This window comes from Nycticebus coucang, chromosome 11, assembly GCF_027406575.1.
Source record: "Nycticebus coucang isolate mNycCou1 chromosome 11, mNycCou1.pri, whole genome shotgun sequence".
NCBI lineage: Eukaryota > Metazoa > Chordata > Mammalia > Primates > Lorisidae > Nycticebus > Nycticebus coucang.
In genome coordinates, this window is record NC_069790.1 from 12,057,060 (window position 1) to 12,072,943 (window position 15,884).

At 39.1% G+C, this 15,884-nt stretch overlaps 1 protein-coding gene across 5 annotated transcripts in view; it reads left to right on the forward strand.

The window, feature by feature from the left end:
* LOC128598271 (cytochrome c oxidase assembly factor 1 homolog) overlaps positions 1 to 15,884 on the forward strand; it is a 134,632-nt gene that overhangs the window by 54,384 nt on the left and 64,364 nt on the right. Inside the window, exon 1 of one of the 5 annotated variants that reach the window (XR_008383614.1) lies at positions 14,395 to 14,509. The exons of the other annotated variants lie outside the window; for them this stretch is intronic. The gene's annotated coding sequence lies outside the window, so the exon portion shown is untranslated. Of the gene's footprint in view, positions 1 to 14,394; positions 14,510 to 15,884 lie in introns of those variants that run through there. 5 annotated transcript variants of the gene reach the window in all.

A 15,884-nucleotide genomic window follows, 5' to 3' on the forward strand; every position in this document is an offset into this window, starting at 1 on the left:
ATTGAATGGCAGATCTATTTTTAGATCTCTAAGTGTTCTCCAAACATCTTTCCAAAAGGAATGTATTAATTTGCATTCCCACCAGCAGTGTAGAAGTGTTCCCTTTTCTCCACATCCACGCCAACATCTCTGGTCTTGGGATTTTGTGATATGGGCCAACCTTACTGGAGTTAGATGGTATCTCAAGGTAGTTTTGATTTGCATTTCTCTGATGATTAAAGATGATGAGCATTTTTTCATATGTCTGTAGGCCGTGCGCCTGTCTTCTTCAGAGAGGTTTCTCTTCAAGTCCCTTGCCCAGCCTGAGATGGGATCACTTGTTCTTTTCTTGCTTATACTTTTGACTTCTCTGTGGATTCTGGTTATTAAACCTTTGTCAGAGACATAACCTGCAAATATCTTCTTCCATTCTGAGGGCTGTCTTCTTGCTTTACTTACTGAGTTCTTGGCTGTGCAGAAGCTTTTCAGTTTGATCAGGTCCCAGTAGTGTATTTTTGAAGCTGCTTCAATTGCCCGGGGGGGTCCTCCTCATAAAATACTCACCCAGACTGATTTCTTCAAGGGTTTTCCCTGCACTCTCTTCTAGTATTTTTATAGTTTCATGTCTTAAGTTTAAATCTTTAATCCAGTGAGAGTCTATCTTAGTTAATGGTGAAAGGTGTGGGTCCAGTTTCAGTCTTCTACAGGTTGCCAGCCAGTTCACCCAGCACCATTTGTTAAATAGGGAATCTTTTCCCCACTGAATGTTTTTTTTTTGCTTTATTTCCTTTATTTATTTTCCACAGGCTCCATGCCATGCTTTCTACTTGCAACCTGGGCATCTCTAAAACTAACTTCAATATTCAAATGCCCTTACTGATATTTGGACAGAACAGTACAAAAGAAGGAAAAGCAATGTGTCATTTGGCCTTTCCTTTCCTTTCCTTCCCTTTCCCTTTCCTTGTTGGGGATTCATTGAGGGTACAATAAGCCAGGTTACAATGATCGCAGTTGTTAGGCAAAGTCCCTCTTGCAATCATGTCTTGCCCCCATAAAGTGTGACACACACCAAGGCCCCACCCCTCTCCCTCCGTCCCTCTTTCTGCTTCCCCCCGCCCCCATAACCTTAATTGTCATTAATTGTCCTCATATCAGAATTGAGTACATAGGATTCATGCTTCTCCATTCTTGTGATGCTTCACTAAGAATAATGTCTTCCACTTCCATCCAGGTTAATACGAAGGATGTAAAGTCTCCATTTTTTTTTTTAATAGCTGAATAGTATTCCATGGTATACATATACCACAGCTTGTTAATCCATTCCTGGGTTGGTGGGCATTTAGGCTGTTTCCACATTTTGGCGATTGTAAATTGAGCTGCAATAAACAGTCTAGTACAAGTGTCCTTATGATAAAAGGATTTTTTTCCTCCTGGGTAGATGCCCAGTAATGGTATTGTAGGATCAAATGGGAGGTCTAGCTTGAGTGCTTTGAGGTTTCTCCATACTTCCTTCCAGAAAGGTTGTACTAGTTTGCAGTCCCACCAGTAGTGTAAAAGTGTTCCCTTCTCTCCACATCCACGCTAGCATCTGCAGTTTTGAGATTTTGTGATTTTCTCACTGGGGTTAGATGGTATCTCAGGGTTGTTTTGATTTGCATTTCTGTAATATATAGAGATGATGAACATTTTTTCATATGTTTGTTAGCCATTTGTCTGTCATCATTAGAGAAGGTTCTATTCATGTCTCTTGCCCATTGATATATGGGATTGTTGGCTTTTTTCATGTGGATTAATTTGAGTTCTCTATAGATCCTAGTTATCAAGCTTTTGTCTGATTGAAAATATGCAAATATCCTTTCCCATTGTATAGGTTTTCTCTTTGCTTTGGTTATTGTCTCCTTAGCTGTACAGAAGCTTTTCAGTTTAATGAAGTCCCATTTGTTTATTTTTGTTGTTGTTGCAATTGCCATGGCAGTCTTCTTCATGAAGTCTTTCCCCAGGCCAATATCTTCTAGTGTTTTTCCTATGCTTTGTTTGAGGATTTTTATTGTTTCATGCCTTAAATTTAAGTCCTTTATTCATCTTGAATCAATTTTTGTGAGTGGGGAAAGGTGTGGGTTCAGTTTCAGTCTTTTACATGTAGACATCCAGTTCTCCCAGCACCATTTATTGAATAGGGAGTCTTTCCCCCAAGGTATGTTCTTGTTTGGTTTATTGAAGATTAGGAGGTTGTAAGATGTTAGTTTCATTTCTTGGTTTTCAATTCGATTCCAAGTGTCTATGTCTCTGTTTTTGTGCCAGTACCGTGCTGTCGTGACCACTATGGCTTTGTAGTACAGACTAAAATCTGGTATGCTCGTGCCCCCAGCTTTATTTTTATTACTAAGAACTGCTTTAGCTATATGGGTTTTTTCTGGTTCCATACAAAACGCAGAATCATTTTCTCCAAATCTTGAAAGTACAATGTTGGTATTTTGATAGGAATGGCATTGAATAGGTAGATTGTTTTGGGAAGTATAGACATTTTAACAATGTTGATTCTTCCCGTCCATGAGCATGGTATGTTCTTCCATTTGTTAATGTCCTCTGCTATTTCCTTTCTGAGGATTTCATAATTTTCTTTATAGAGGTCCTTCACCTCCTTCATTAGGTATATTCCTAGGTATTTCATTTTCTTTGAAACTATGGTGAAGGGAGTTGTGTCCTTAATTAGCTTCTCATCTTGACTGTTATTGGCATATACAAAGGCTACTGACTTGTGGACATTGATTTTATATCCTTGAAACATTACTATATTTTTTGATGACTTCTAGGAGTCTTGTGGTTGAGTCTTTGGGGTTCTCTAAGTATAAGATCACGTCGTCAGCAAAGAGGGAGAGTTTGACCTCCTCTGCTCCCATTTGGATTCCCTTTATTTCCTTATCTTGCCTAATTGTATTGGCTAGAACTTCCAGCACTATGTTGAATAGTAAAGGTGACAGAGGACAACATTGTCTGGTTCCAGTTCTAAGAGGAAAAGCTTTCAGTTTTACTCCATTCAGTAAAATATTGGCTGTGGGTTTGTCATAGATAGCTTCAATCAGTTTTAGAAATGTGCCACCTATGCCTATACTCTTCAGTGTTCTAATTAGAAAAGGATTTTATCAAATGCTTTTTCTGCATCTTATTGAGAGGGTCATGTGATCTTTATTTTTGCCACTGTTAATATGGTGGATAACGTTTATGGACTTGCGTATGTTAAACCAGACTTGCATCCCTGGGATGAAGCCCACTTGATCCTGATGAATGACTTTTTTGATGATAAGCTGTAATCTATTGGCTAGGATTTTGTTGAGAATTTTTGCATCTATATTCATGAGTGAGATTGGTCTGAAATTCTCCTTTTTGCTTGGGTCTTTTCCTGGTTTTGGTATCAGGGTGATGTTTGCTTCATAGAATGTGTTGGGGAAGATTCCTTCTTCCTCAATTTTTGGAATAATTTCTGCAGTACAGGAATAAGCTCTTCCTTGAAGGTTTGATAGAAATCTGGTGTGAAGCCATCTGGACCAGGGCATTTTTTGGTTGGAAGTTTTTTTATTGTTTTTTTAATCTTAGTGCTTGAAATTGGTCTGTTCAGGAGGTCTATTTCTTCCTGGCTGAGTCTAGGGAGAGGGTGTGATTCCAAATATTGATCCATTTCCTTCACATTGTCAAATTTCTGGGCATAGAGTTTCATAGTATTCAGAGATGATCTCTTGTATCTCTGTGGGATCAGTTGTTATTTCCCCTTTATCATTTTTGATTGAGGTTACTAGAGATTTTACTTTTCTATTTCTTGTTAGTCTGGCCAATGTTTTATCTATTTTATTTATTTTTTCAAAAAACCAACTCCTTGATTCATTAATTTTCTGAATGATTCTTTTGTTTTCAATTTCATGGATCTCTGATTTGATTTTGGATATTTCTTTTCTTCTACTGAGTTTAGGCTTAGATTGTTCTTCTTTTTCCAATTCCGTAAGATCTCTTGTGAGATCGTTGATGTGCTCTCTTTCTGTTTTTCGAATGTAGGCATCTAAAGCGATGAATTTTCCTCTCAAAACTGCTTTTGCAGTATCCCACAGGTTTTGGTAGCTTGTGTCATCCTTGTTGTTATGCTCAAGGAAGTTGATGATTTCCTGTTTTATTTCTTTCTGTACGCATCTGTTATTCAACAGAAGATTGTTTAATTTCCAGGCCTTTGTGTGGGGTCGAGCGTTTTTGTTAGAGTTGAGTTCCACCTTTAGTGCCTTATGGTCTGAGAAGATACAAGGTAAAATTTCAGTTCTTTTGGTTGTGTTGAGGTTTGTTTTGTGTCCTATGATATGATCAATTTTGGAGAATGTTCCATGGGGTGATGAGAAGAATGTATATTCTTTATCTTTGGGATGGAGTGTTCTATATGCGTCTATCAAGCACAGTTGTTCTAGGGTCTCATTTAAATCTCTTATATTTTTGTTTAATTTCTGTTTAGAGGATCTGTCCAGCTCTGTAAGAGGAGTGTTAAAGTCCCCTGTTATGATGGTATTATCGGATATCATATTGCTCAGACTGAGTAAGGTCTGTTTCAAGAATCGGAGCATTTAAATTGGGTGCATAAACATTTAGAATTGAAACATCTTCTTGTTGTATTTTTCCCTTGACCAATATAAAGTGACCATCTTTGTCTTTTTTGACTTTAGTTGCTTTAAATCCACATGAATCTGAAAATAAGATTGCAACTCCTCTTTTCTCCTGAATGCCATTTGCCTGAAAATTTGTCTTCCAACCCTTGACTCGAAGCTTTAATTTGTCTTTTGAAGCCAGGTGTGTCTCTTGCAGACAGCAAATGGATGGCTTGTATTTTTTAATCCAGTCAGCCAATCTATGTCTCTTCAGTGGGGAATTGAAGCCATTAACATTCATTGAGATAATTGATAAAGTGGTAGTATTCTATTCATCTTATTTTGTGAGAGTCCATTGCTTAGTTTTATCTTTTGCATCAGTGTGGAGGTTAGGTTCTGTCCTTTAATTTCTGAGTTCTTACTTTGCTGCTGATCCATTGTGGTGGTCAGTGTGCAGAACAGGTTGAAGTATTTCCTGTAGAGCTGGTCTTGTTGTGGCGAATTTTCTCAATGTTTGTATATCCGTAAATGATTCGATTTCTCTGTCAATTTTTAAGTTTAGCTTAGCAGGGTACAGAATTCTGGGCTGAAAATTGTTCTGTTTAAGCAGATTAAAGGTAGATGACCATTGTCTTCTTGCTTGGAAAGTTTCATTAGAGAAGTCTGCGGTCACTCTGATGGATTTGCCCCTGTAGGTCAACTGGCGCTTACTCCTGGTAGCTTGCAGAATCTTTTCTTTTGTCTTGACTTTGGACAGGTTCATCACAATGTGTCTTGGAGGAGCTCGGTTAGAGTTGAGGTGACCTGGGGTCCGATAGCCCTCTGAAAGCAGTGTGTCAGAATCTTTGGTGATATTTGGGAAATTTTCTTTTATAATATTCTCTAGTATGGCTTCCATTCCTCTGGGGCATTCTTCTTCCCCTTCTGGAATTCCTATAACTCGTATGTTGGAACGCTTCATAAAGTCCCATAATTCTGACAGTGAACGTTCTGCTTTCTCTCTCTTCTTTTCTGCCTCTTTTACTATCTAAGTTATCTCAAGCACTTTGTCTTCTACCTCTGAAATTCTTTCTTCTGCATGGTCTAACCTGTTGCTGATACTTTTCATTGCATCTTTAATTTCCCTAATTGACTGTTTCAGTTCCTTCAGCTCTGCTATATCCTTTCTATATTCTTCATGTTGTTCATCTCTTATTTGATTCTGTTTTTGGATTTCATTTTGGTTATTTTCCACTTTATTAGCAGTTTCCTTTATCGTTTCCATCATTTCTTTCAGTGTTTTCATCATGTGTATTCTAAATTCCCTTTCTGTCATTCCTAACATTTCTTTATTGGTGGAATCCTCTGCAGTAGCTACCTCATGGTCCCTTGGTGGGGTTGTTCTGGACTGGTTCTTCACGTTGCCTGGAGTTTTCTGCTGATTCTTCCTGATGAGTAATTTCTTTTATCTGTTTCCTTGCCCTAATTTTCCTTTCACTTCCTCTTGCTCTTTAAGTTCTTGTGCCTGTGGACTAAGGTTTTGATGAGTCCTTTTGGTACAGGACCAGAAGGATGAGAAGGTTGAAGAGCAAGAAATGTATGAAAGAAAGGAGGAATGAGTGAAAAGAAAAAAAAAGATAGAGAAAGGAGAGGGGGTGGGTAAAAGGAATATTGAAAAAAAGAAGAGAGGCACAGAAAAGAGGGAGATGGGTATAAGGAATATTGACATAAAGAAGAGAGGCACATAAATAGGGAGACAGAGGAATATAGGTGTACAGTAGGGTACTTTGACACAACCTTAGAAAAACCCCACCTTCTGGGGGTGCCCAGTTGGGTGGTTCCCTCGAGGTCAGCAGCTCTTTGCTAACCTGGTCAGATACAGTACCCCACCTCCACCAAGTAGACAGGAAAGACAAAAATGCTATAAATGAAACCAAAAAGCAAACAGAAAACTTTACAGGATAAAATTGGGTGAAAAACCAAATAATAGCGGTAGAAACACTAGGAAAAATGAAGTTCTAGTTATTGAAAAAGGCAGCAATGGGAAATTATAATTACACTAGAAAAATTGAGAAAGAAAAAATCTGTACATAAAAGGTTAAAATTAAAAAACAAAACAACATCAAAATAAACAGGAAAACAACCAAACCAAAATAACAGAAAAAAAAAAAACACAACCAAAAACAAAGCAGTATGCATATGTTGTTGAGTATTGTCTGGGCAACATGTGGTCTCCTGGGGTATGAGCATTAATCACAGTGCTGATACGACTGGAGGCTGCAGATTTCTCCAACCCCAGCAGGTAGACACCCTAAATCTCTCTTCAGCCCTCTTAAAAGGCACTTTGAACTTGTAAACTTGCTGAGTAGAAGCTTTCCCAGGAAAGTGCTTGTCGCTGGAATCACTGCTGAAGTGGCTATCCACTTACCCAGTGTGCCAAAACTGGTCTCACTCTGCCCCTGAGGGTTAGGGCTGTAAGGCGGCTCAGACCCTTCCCTTAGGCTACTCAGTCACTGGGTTACCAGCTCCTGCCCGATTCTTGCTCTGCAACCCTGAGGGCGGAGCTTGCCGGGGCAGATCACTCACAATGGCTCCCTGTGGCCCACAGCCAAACGCTATTAGCCCCGTCTGGCTCAGCGGCTCAGACTGGGGCCCTATACAACGGCCAAAGTTCTCCGCACTCCCGCTCAGGCTCCCCCAAGGCAGTTCAACCGAGTGTCAAGTCCAAAGACACCAAAACAGTTCACAGGTAAGGCCTTTCCAGTTTGCAGTCTCGATGCTATTGTACTTACTTATAGTTGCTGGTGGGTTTAGACCATTGAACACACGCGACCACTTGCCGGTTTTCCACTGTTTTAGTCCTCCTCTTGGGGTCCAGAAGTCTCTTACTGACTCCCTGTATCCTCACAAGGATGATTATAGGCATATCCCACTAGCCAGAGATGCCCGGAGTCCTATCTCCCCAGACTCATGGTGCCCAGATGCAAGGAAGCTGCTACTCGGCCGCCATCTTCCCCACTGAATGTTTTTAATTGGCTTGTCAAAGATCAAATAACGGTAAGTAGCTGGGTTCATCTCTTGGTTCTCTATTCTGTTCCAGACATCTACTTCTCTGTTTTTGTGCCAGTACCATGCTGTTTTGATCACTATTGATTTATAGTATAGTCTGAGGTCTGGTAGCGTGATTCCTCCTGCTTTGTTTTTATTTCTGAGTAATGTCTTGGCTATTCGAGGTTTTTTTCTGATTCCATATAAAACGAAGTATTATTTTTTCAAGATCTTTAAAGTATGACAGTGGGGCTTTCATAGGGATTGCTTTAAAATTGTATATTGCTTTGGGTAGTATGGACATTTTAACAATGTTGATTCTTCCCAGACATGAGCATGGTATGTTTTTCCATTTGTTAACATTTTCAGCTATTTCTTTTCTTAGAGTTTCATAGTTCTCTTTATAGAGCTCTTTCACGTCCTTTGTTAGATAAACTCCCAAATATTTCATCTTCTTTGGCACTACTGTGAACGGAATAGAGTCCTTAACTGTTTTTTCAGCTTGACTATTGTTGGTATATATAAAGGCTACTGATTTATGAGTGTTGATTTTGTAACCTGAGACACTGCTGTATTCCTTGATCACTTCTGAGAGTTTTGTAGTAGAATCCCTGGTGTTTTCCAGATATTCATTCATATAATCTGTGAAGAGCAAAAGTTTGATCTCTTCTGACCCTATATGGATACCCTTGATTGCCTTTTCTTCCCCAATTGCGGTGGCTAAAACTTCCATTATAATGTTAAAGAGCAGTGGAGACAATGGGCAGCCTTGTCTGTTTCCTGATCTGAGTGGAAATGGTTTCGATTTAACTCCATTCAATATGATATTGGCTGTGGGTTTGCTGTAGATGGCCTCTATCAGTTTAAGAAATTGCTTTTTTCTTGAGGTGCAAAATTAGGATGTTCATTCGAGATCTTTCTTCTTTTTCAGGTAGGCATTTATTGCTGTAAATTTTTATCTTAAAATTGCTTTTTCTGCATCCTGTAAGTTTAGTTATGTTGTGTATCCATTTCTGTTTAGTCTCAAGATACTTTTTGATTTTCCTTTTGATTTTGACAGTAGAATGGCTATCCAGGCACTATGGCACACATGTGTATAATAGTAGCACTCTGGGAGGTTGAAGCCAGAGGATTGCTTGAGATCAGAAGTTGGAGACCTACCTGAGAAAGAGTAACTTGTCTCTAACAATAATCGAAAAAATTAGCTGGGAGTTGTGATTTGCACCTGTTATTCTAGCTACTTGGGAGACTGAGGCAGGAGGATTGCTTAAGCTTAGGAGTTTGAGGCTTCTGTGAGCTATGATGATACCACTGCACTCTAGCTAGGGCAACAGAGCAAGACCTTATCTCAAAAAGAACAAGAAAAAAGAAAAAGGTGGAATAGCTGGATCATATGGTAATTCTTTCTTTGCTTTTTTGAGGAATTGCCATATTGCTGCGCCATGTTACATTCCCATCAGTAACACATAAGGGTTACAGTGTTTCTGCATCCAAGCCATTTTAGTTTTTTGGCCAGGGCTGGGTTTGAACCTGCTCGGCATATGGGGCTGGCACCCTATTCCTTGAGCCACAGGCGCTGCCCTATCCAAACCATTTTAATGGATGTGAAGTGGTGCCTCATTGTGGTATTGATTTGTATTTCCCTAATAATGTTGATGATCTTTTCATGTGTTTATTGGCAATTTTGTATCTTATTGAAAGAAATGTCTATTCAAGTTCTCTTCCTGTTTTTGAATTTGCCTGATATTTGCTGTTGAATTTTAAGAGTTCTTATAAAGAACTCTTATTAATGCGTTATCAGATATGTGATTTGTAAGTATTTTTGGGTTGCCTTTTTACCCTGTTGATAGAAGCACAGAAGTTTTTAATTTTCATGTATTACAGTTTACTTATTTTTTTCTTTTGTTTCTGTGCTTTTGGTATCATGTCCAAGTGATCACTGTCAAATCAAAGCTTCCCTGCTGTTTTCTTCCAAGAGTTATATAGTTTGAGCTTTTATGTTTATTTAGATCTTTGATCTATTTTGAGTTAGTTTTTGTATATGTTACAAAGTAAGGGTCCAGCTTTATTCTTTCCCCTGTACCATTTGTTGAATTTCATTTTTACTTTTTTTTTTTTTTTTTAAGAGTCTTATCCTGTGCTCCAGGTAGAAGGCAGTGGTGTCATCATAGCTCACTGCAACCTCCAAGTCCTGGGTTCAGGCAGTCCTCCTGCTTCAACTGAAACTACAGGTGTGCACCACCATACCTGGCTAAGTTTTCTGTGTTTTGTAGAGTGGGATTCTAGCTCTTGCTCAGGCTGTTCTCAAACTCCTGACCTCACTGATCTTTCTGCCTCAGTCTCCTAGCATGCTAGGATTACAGGTTTGAGCTACCATGCCTGGCCCCTCTTTTACTTTTGATTTGGTAATTTATTACTGTCATGTCATCTTTTCATTGAAAGAAGGTTTTAAAATACAATGTACAGATTGTATATTGAGTTGTTTTCAATACGAGAGATGATCTCTAAAACCTACAAGGTCTGACATTTAAGTTTGTGCCTTGCCATGTGGTGTGTTGGCAGCACTGTGTAAACAACTCAGTAAGGTTTCATAACCTTGATGTATCAGCATGTCATAGCTGTGTTCCTGTTGATGTGTGGCCGTGTCTCACTGAGTGGCGTTAGTTATTGTTGTTACATATTTTTAATATTAGAGCTTGAATTAGAACAATGAACAAACATTAATTTCTTGTTAAACTAGGCAAGAGTGGAAGTGAAATCAGGGACATGTTAGTCCAAGTTTACAGGGATAATGCTATGAAGAAAATGGCAGTGTACAAATAGATAAAATGTTTTTCTGAGGGGAGAGAGTCACTGATAGACAGGGGTCATGGTGGCCAGTAATGAGCAGAACTGATGAAAACATTTAAAAAATTCATTGAGTTATATGTCAAAATCATTAGCTGACTGAGGGAAACATAGCAGACCAAGTAAATGTCTATAGAGAAACAGTTGGGAAAATCTTAACTGAAAATCTTGGTACGAGAAAGGTGTGTGATTCTTACATGATAATAATGCACCAACTCACAGCTAACACTGTGAGAGAGGTGTTAGCCAGTAAACAAATAACTGTATTGGCACACCCTCCCTATTCACCTGATCTAGCCCCCAGTGATTTTCTCTTTACCTAAAGATAAAGGAAATATTGAAACAAAGACATTTTGATGACATTCAGGACATTCATTCATCATCATTTTGATGATGTCAGGGTAACATGACAATAGTTCTAATGGCCATTCCTGAAAAAAAATCCAAAAGTGCTTTGAAGAGTGGGCTAGGCACTGTTGTGGCTTCATAGCTTTCCAAGGAGAGTATTTTAAAGGTGACAATAGTGATTTTCAGCAATGAGATCTGTAGCACTTTTTCTAGGATAAGTTCACAAATTTTGTTGCCAGGACTTGCACTTCACTGTTTTGGTAATAGGAAATTTCATTAATGTGTTAAATCAATTCAGCGAGTGCACACATGATGCCCTAAATCATATAAAATATGGAAAAGCCATAGCCTCTAGTCAGTGTTCTTAGCTTTTAAATACTGTTTGAGTTGGGTGTGGTGGCTTATGCCTGTAATCCCAGCACTCTGGGAGGGTGAGGTGGATGGATCACTTGAGCTTAAGAGTTGGAGACCAGCCTGAGGAAGACCGAGACCCCATTGTCTACTAAAAGTAGAAAAACTAGCCAGGTGTGGTGGCAGGCACCTGAAGTCCCAGCTACTGTGGAGGCTGAGGCCAGAGGATTGTATGAGCCTAGGAGTTTGAGGTTGACGATGCCATAGCACTCTACCCAGGGTGACAGAGTGAGACTCTGTTGCAAAAAAAAAAAAAAATATATATATATATATATATATATACACACACACACACACACACACACTGTTTGGTTGCAGTTTTTATGGGAAAAAAGTTACAATTCATTAGCATATGTATATATATTTGGATAACCAAATAATTCAGTAGTCTAAATTTCAGCTTATTAGGTTATAAACTTTATTAAATATTTAGCATCTAGGTGGAGAAACAAAGACATAATTTTCTATCAAGGATATGGGAATCATTACAGCCTGCCTGTCTCTTTCTTGCTCTCCTTTTCAAACCCCAGATTTATTAGCCCTCAACTCACTGAATAACAAGTTTTCTTGTTTTGGTCATTAGCTGTATTTGTACATTACATATATGAAATAATGTTAGAATTTGCTTTTCCTTTTATGTTAACTGAAACCTGGTTGATTTCAAAGGGATAATGTAGAGGTTTTTTTTTTTTGTTTGTTTTTTTGAGACAGTCTTGGTATGTCACCTTGGTAGAGTGCTGTGGTATCACAGCTCACAGCAACCTCAAACTCTTGGGCTTAAGCGAGTCTCTTGCTTCAGCCTTCCAAGTAGCTGGGACTACAGGTGCCCGCCACAATGCCTGGCTATTTTTTGTTGTAGTTGTCATTGTTCTTTTGACAGGCCTGGTCTGTTTTTGAACCCTCCAGGCCTAATGTATGTGGCCAGCGCCCTAACCAGTGAGCTACGGGCCAGTAATATAGAGTTTTTAAAGACACAGTTTACAATACTGTAAAAGTTATGTTTTGAGGGTGGTGCCTGTGGCTCAGTGGGTAGGGCACCAGCCCCATAGGCCAAGGGTGGCGGGTTCAAATCCAGCCTTGGCCAAACTGCAACAAAAAAATGGCTGGGTGTTGTGCCAGTCACCGGTGGTCCTGGCTACTCAGGAGGCTGAGGCAGGAGACTCGCCTGAGCCCATGAGTTGGAGGTTGCTGTGAGCTGTGACGCCACGGTACTCTACTGAGGGTGATAAAGTGAAACTCTGTCTTTACAAAAAAAAAAAAAACAAGTTATGTTTTGAAAGAATAGAATATTTTTCTCTATAGTTTTTTTGTGAATGTTCTAATAATACTCAACACAAGAAAGCTAACAATAAGAACACAAAGTGGAGAAAGCAAAGCATTAATTTTTAGGGATAAGAAAGTTGAATATTAAGCATTTTAAACCTTTAGGCACTGTACAAAGGATGAAGAGAACCACCTCAACTGTGCATAGTATTTCACACAAATTAATTTTGAGCTGGGTGTGGTGTGGCTCATGCTTATAATCCTAGTACTCTGGGAGGTGGGTGGATTGCTTGAGCTCACAAGTTCGAGACCAGTCTGAGCAAGAGTGAGACCCTGTCTATAAGACAAAACAAAACAAAAACTAGTAGGGCTTTGTGGCGGGCTCCTGTAGTCCCAGCCACTGAGGAGGATGAGGCAAGAGGATCACTTGAGCCCAAGAGTTTGAGGTTGCCATGAGCTATGATGCTACGGCACTTTACCCAGGGGGACAAAATGAGACTCTGTCTTAAAAAAAAAAAAAGTACAGGGCGGCGCCTGTGGCTCAAGGAGTAGGGCACCGGTCCCATATGCCGGAGATGGTGGGTTCAAACTCATCCCTGGCCAAAAAAAAAAAAAAAAAGTACAGCGTTTTCTTGCCTAATTCTTATTAGTAATAAATTCTCTTTGCTACCATGGTGACTATATAGAACACATAAGGGCTCAGTGCCTGTAGCTCAAGTGGCTAAGGCACCAGGCATATACATTGGGGCTGGCAGGTTCGAATCCAGCCCAGGCCGCCAAACAACAATGACAACTATAACCAAAAAATAGCTGGGCATTGTTGCAGGTGCCTGTAGTCCCAGCTACTTGGGAGGCTGAGGCAAGAGAATCGCTTAAGCCCAGGAGTGGGAGGTTGCTGTGAGCTGTGATGTCATAGCACTTTACCCAGAGTGACATAGTGAGACTCTGTCTCAAAAAAAAAAAAAATTAACACGTAATAGTTATACATATTTATCTAGTATAGTGTGATAGGCATATTTTGATACAATGTATATGTGTAACAATCAAATCAGGGTAGTTACCATATCTGTTATCTTAAACATACAATTTCTTTGTGTCGGGATATTCAAAACTAGCTATTTGAAACTTTATATCGTCAGCTATAGTCATTTCATTGTGCCGTAGAACCCTAGAACTTCTCCTGTCTAGCTGTAATAGTATATCCTTTTACAAATCTCTTCCTATCCCTCCCTTTCCCTACCTTCCCAGCCTCTAGTATCCTATGTTCTACTTTTTACTTCCATGAGATCCTTTCTTTTTAGCTTCCTTAGATGAATGAGAACGTGTGGTACTTAACTTTGTGTTCCTGGCTTATTGTGTTTAGTGTAAGGTCCTCCAGTTCCATCCATGTTACTGTGAATGACAGGATTACATTCCTTTTTATGGCCGAATAGTATTCCATTGTGTATATATACCCCACAGTTTCTTGGGTTGATTCCACATCTTGGCTATTGTGAATAGTGCTATAGTAAACCCCACCTCTTTTTATTAAAAAAATTTGTTTTTCCTCCAGTAGGATCTCAGTAAGGTTTAAGTCTCAAATTTAAAGTGTCGCCTATTTAATCATGTTTAATTAGGCTGATGGAAGTCAACTTGCCTATTTTTAAGTGTTGGAAACAAAGTAGATCTTGATCATACTGTCTTGGAATGATACTCAGCAAATATTTTAAATTTAATGTCTTACATTTTATTTCCTCTAAGAGATGTCTTTAACTGTTAGTGACTGCCTTGTTCATGAGGGGGCAAAGGTAGGGTTCCTATAGGTGACAACTAGAAGTAGTCATCACTGGTGGGTGGTAATTTTTAGGGATCTATTCAGGGTCTCAATTTTTTTTTTCTTTCTTTTTTTTTTTTGAAACAGAGCCTCAAGCTATCACCCTGGGTAGAGTGCTGTGGCATCACAGCTCACAGTAGCCTCCCACTTCTGGTCTTAAGCCATTCTCTTGCCTCAGTCTCCTAAGCAGCTGGGACTACAGGTACCCGCCACAATGTCTGGCTACTTTTTGTTTGTAGTTGTTGTTGTTTGGCAGGCCAGGGCTGGATTCGAACCCGCCAGCTCTGGTGTATGTGGCTGGTGCCTTAGCCACTTGAGCCACAGGCGCCGAGCCCAGGGTCTCAATATTAAAGGAAGCAGCAAAGCTTGTTGTAATTATTTTATTAAATAGTACAGGTGCGCCTCTGATTAACATCTGGCTCTGTTTGAATTCAATATAGGATTACTTGATAAGATTTTTCATGTAAATTCTGAGTCAGTAGCACATTTTCCCCCTACAGTTTAATGAGTGGTTTTGAGTATTTAGCAGGTAATTTGTTATATCTAAGAATAGAATTAAAGTTTATAATTAATTTGCCTTTACAATATAAATTGGAGTGGACTTACACTTAATCTATCATAGTTATCTCCTTGTTTCCTTGAGCAGAGGAGAAAGTGATGTGTCATAGTGAATTCATTTACTTATTCTGTACCCTGGCAGAGTATTTGTGATTGTAAATGTCATCTACTGTGTGTGTTGGAGAAGAGAAAAACATGAAGGGCTAATCTTGTGTTGAGGGTTTAATATCTGTTGAAAATAAGCTTGAATGGTGACCTTTAAAATTACCTTCAACTAAGCAATTATATCAATTTTATCAGCTGCTTTGAAAACAGCCTATATCCCTGTTTTGGTTCAGCTGTGGAGAGCACAGACTTGGTTGGTGTAAGGTGGTCATGGGAAGTCTGCCCTTAAAAAAGTCCAGAAGATAAGCCCTGGTACTGAGTCATGCGTATTTACTCCCTTCTGACTAACTCTGTAAAGTCACAGAAACTTTGTCCTTGACTCAGGTCCATTTGTCACAAATCACACTCTCCAACTTTAGGATTACATCAGGCTAAAATTATGGACAAAGCAAGTTGCTGTATTAATTCCTTCCTAATACAAGGAGTGACTTATTATCATGTTGCCCACAGTCTGCAGTTCTATATGTTTAGGGTGATTTATCCAATTTTTCTTAGAAGCTGTAGAGCTTTATAAAGCCTTTTTCACTTTTAGAGCAAAGAAGACATAAACTTTATTGTGGATTAAATGCTTATCTTGTTAGACCAAATGATGCTGAGATACCACTTCCTGTGCACTCAGATATAAGTACTTTACCCACCCAATAAAAATAGTTAAACATTTTGCGGCGCCTGTGGCTCAGTGAGTAGGGCGCCGGTCCCATATGCCGGAGGTTGCGGGTTCAAACCCAGCCCCGGCCAAAAACCACAAAAAAATAAAAAAATAGTTAAACATTTTTTAGCATTTATTAATACTGTGCGTTTGATACTGGACTAATTTTTTTATGTTTAAAATTAAAAACAATTTAGTGGTATTT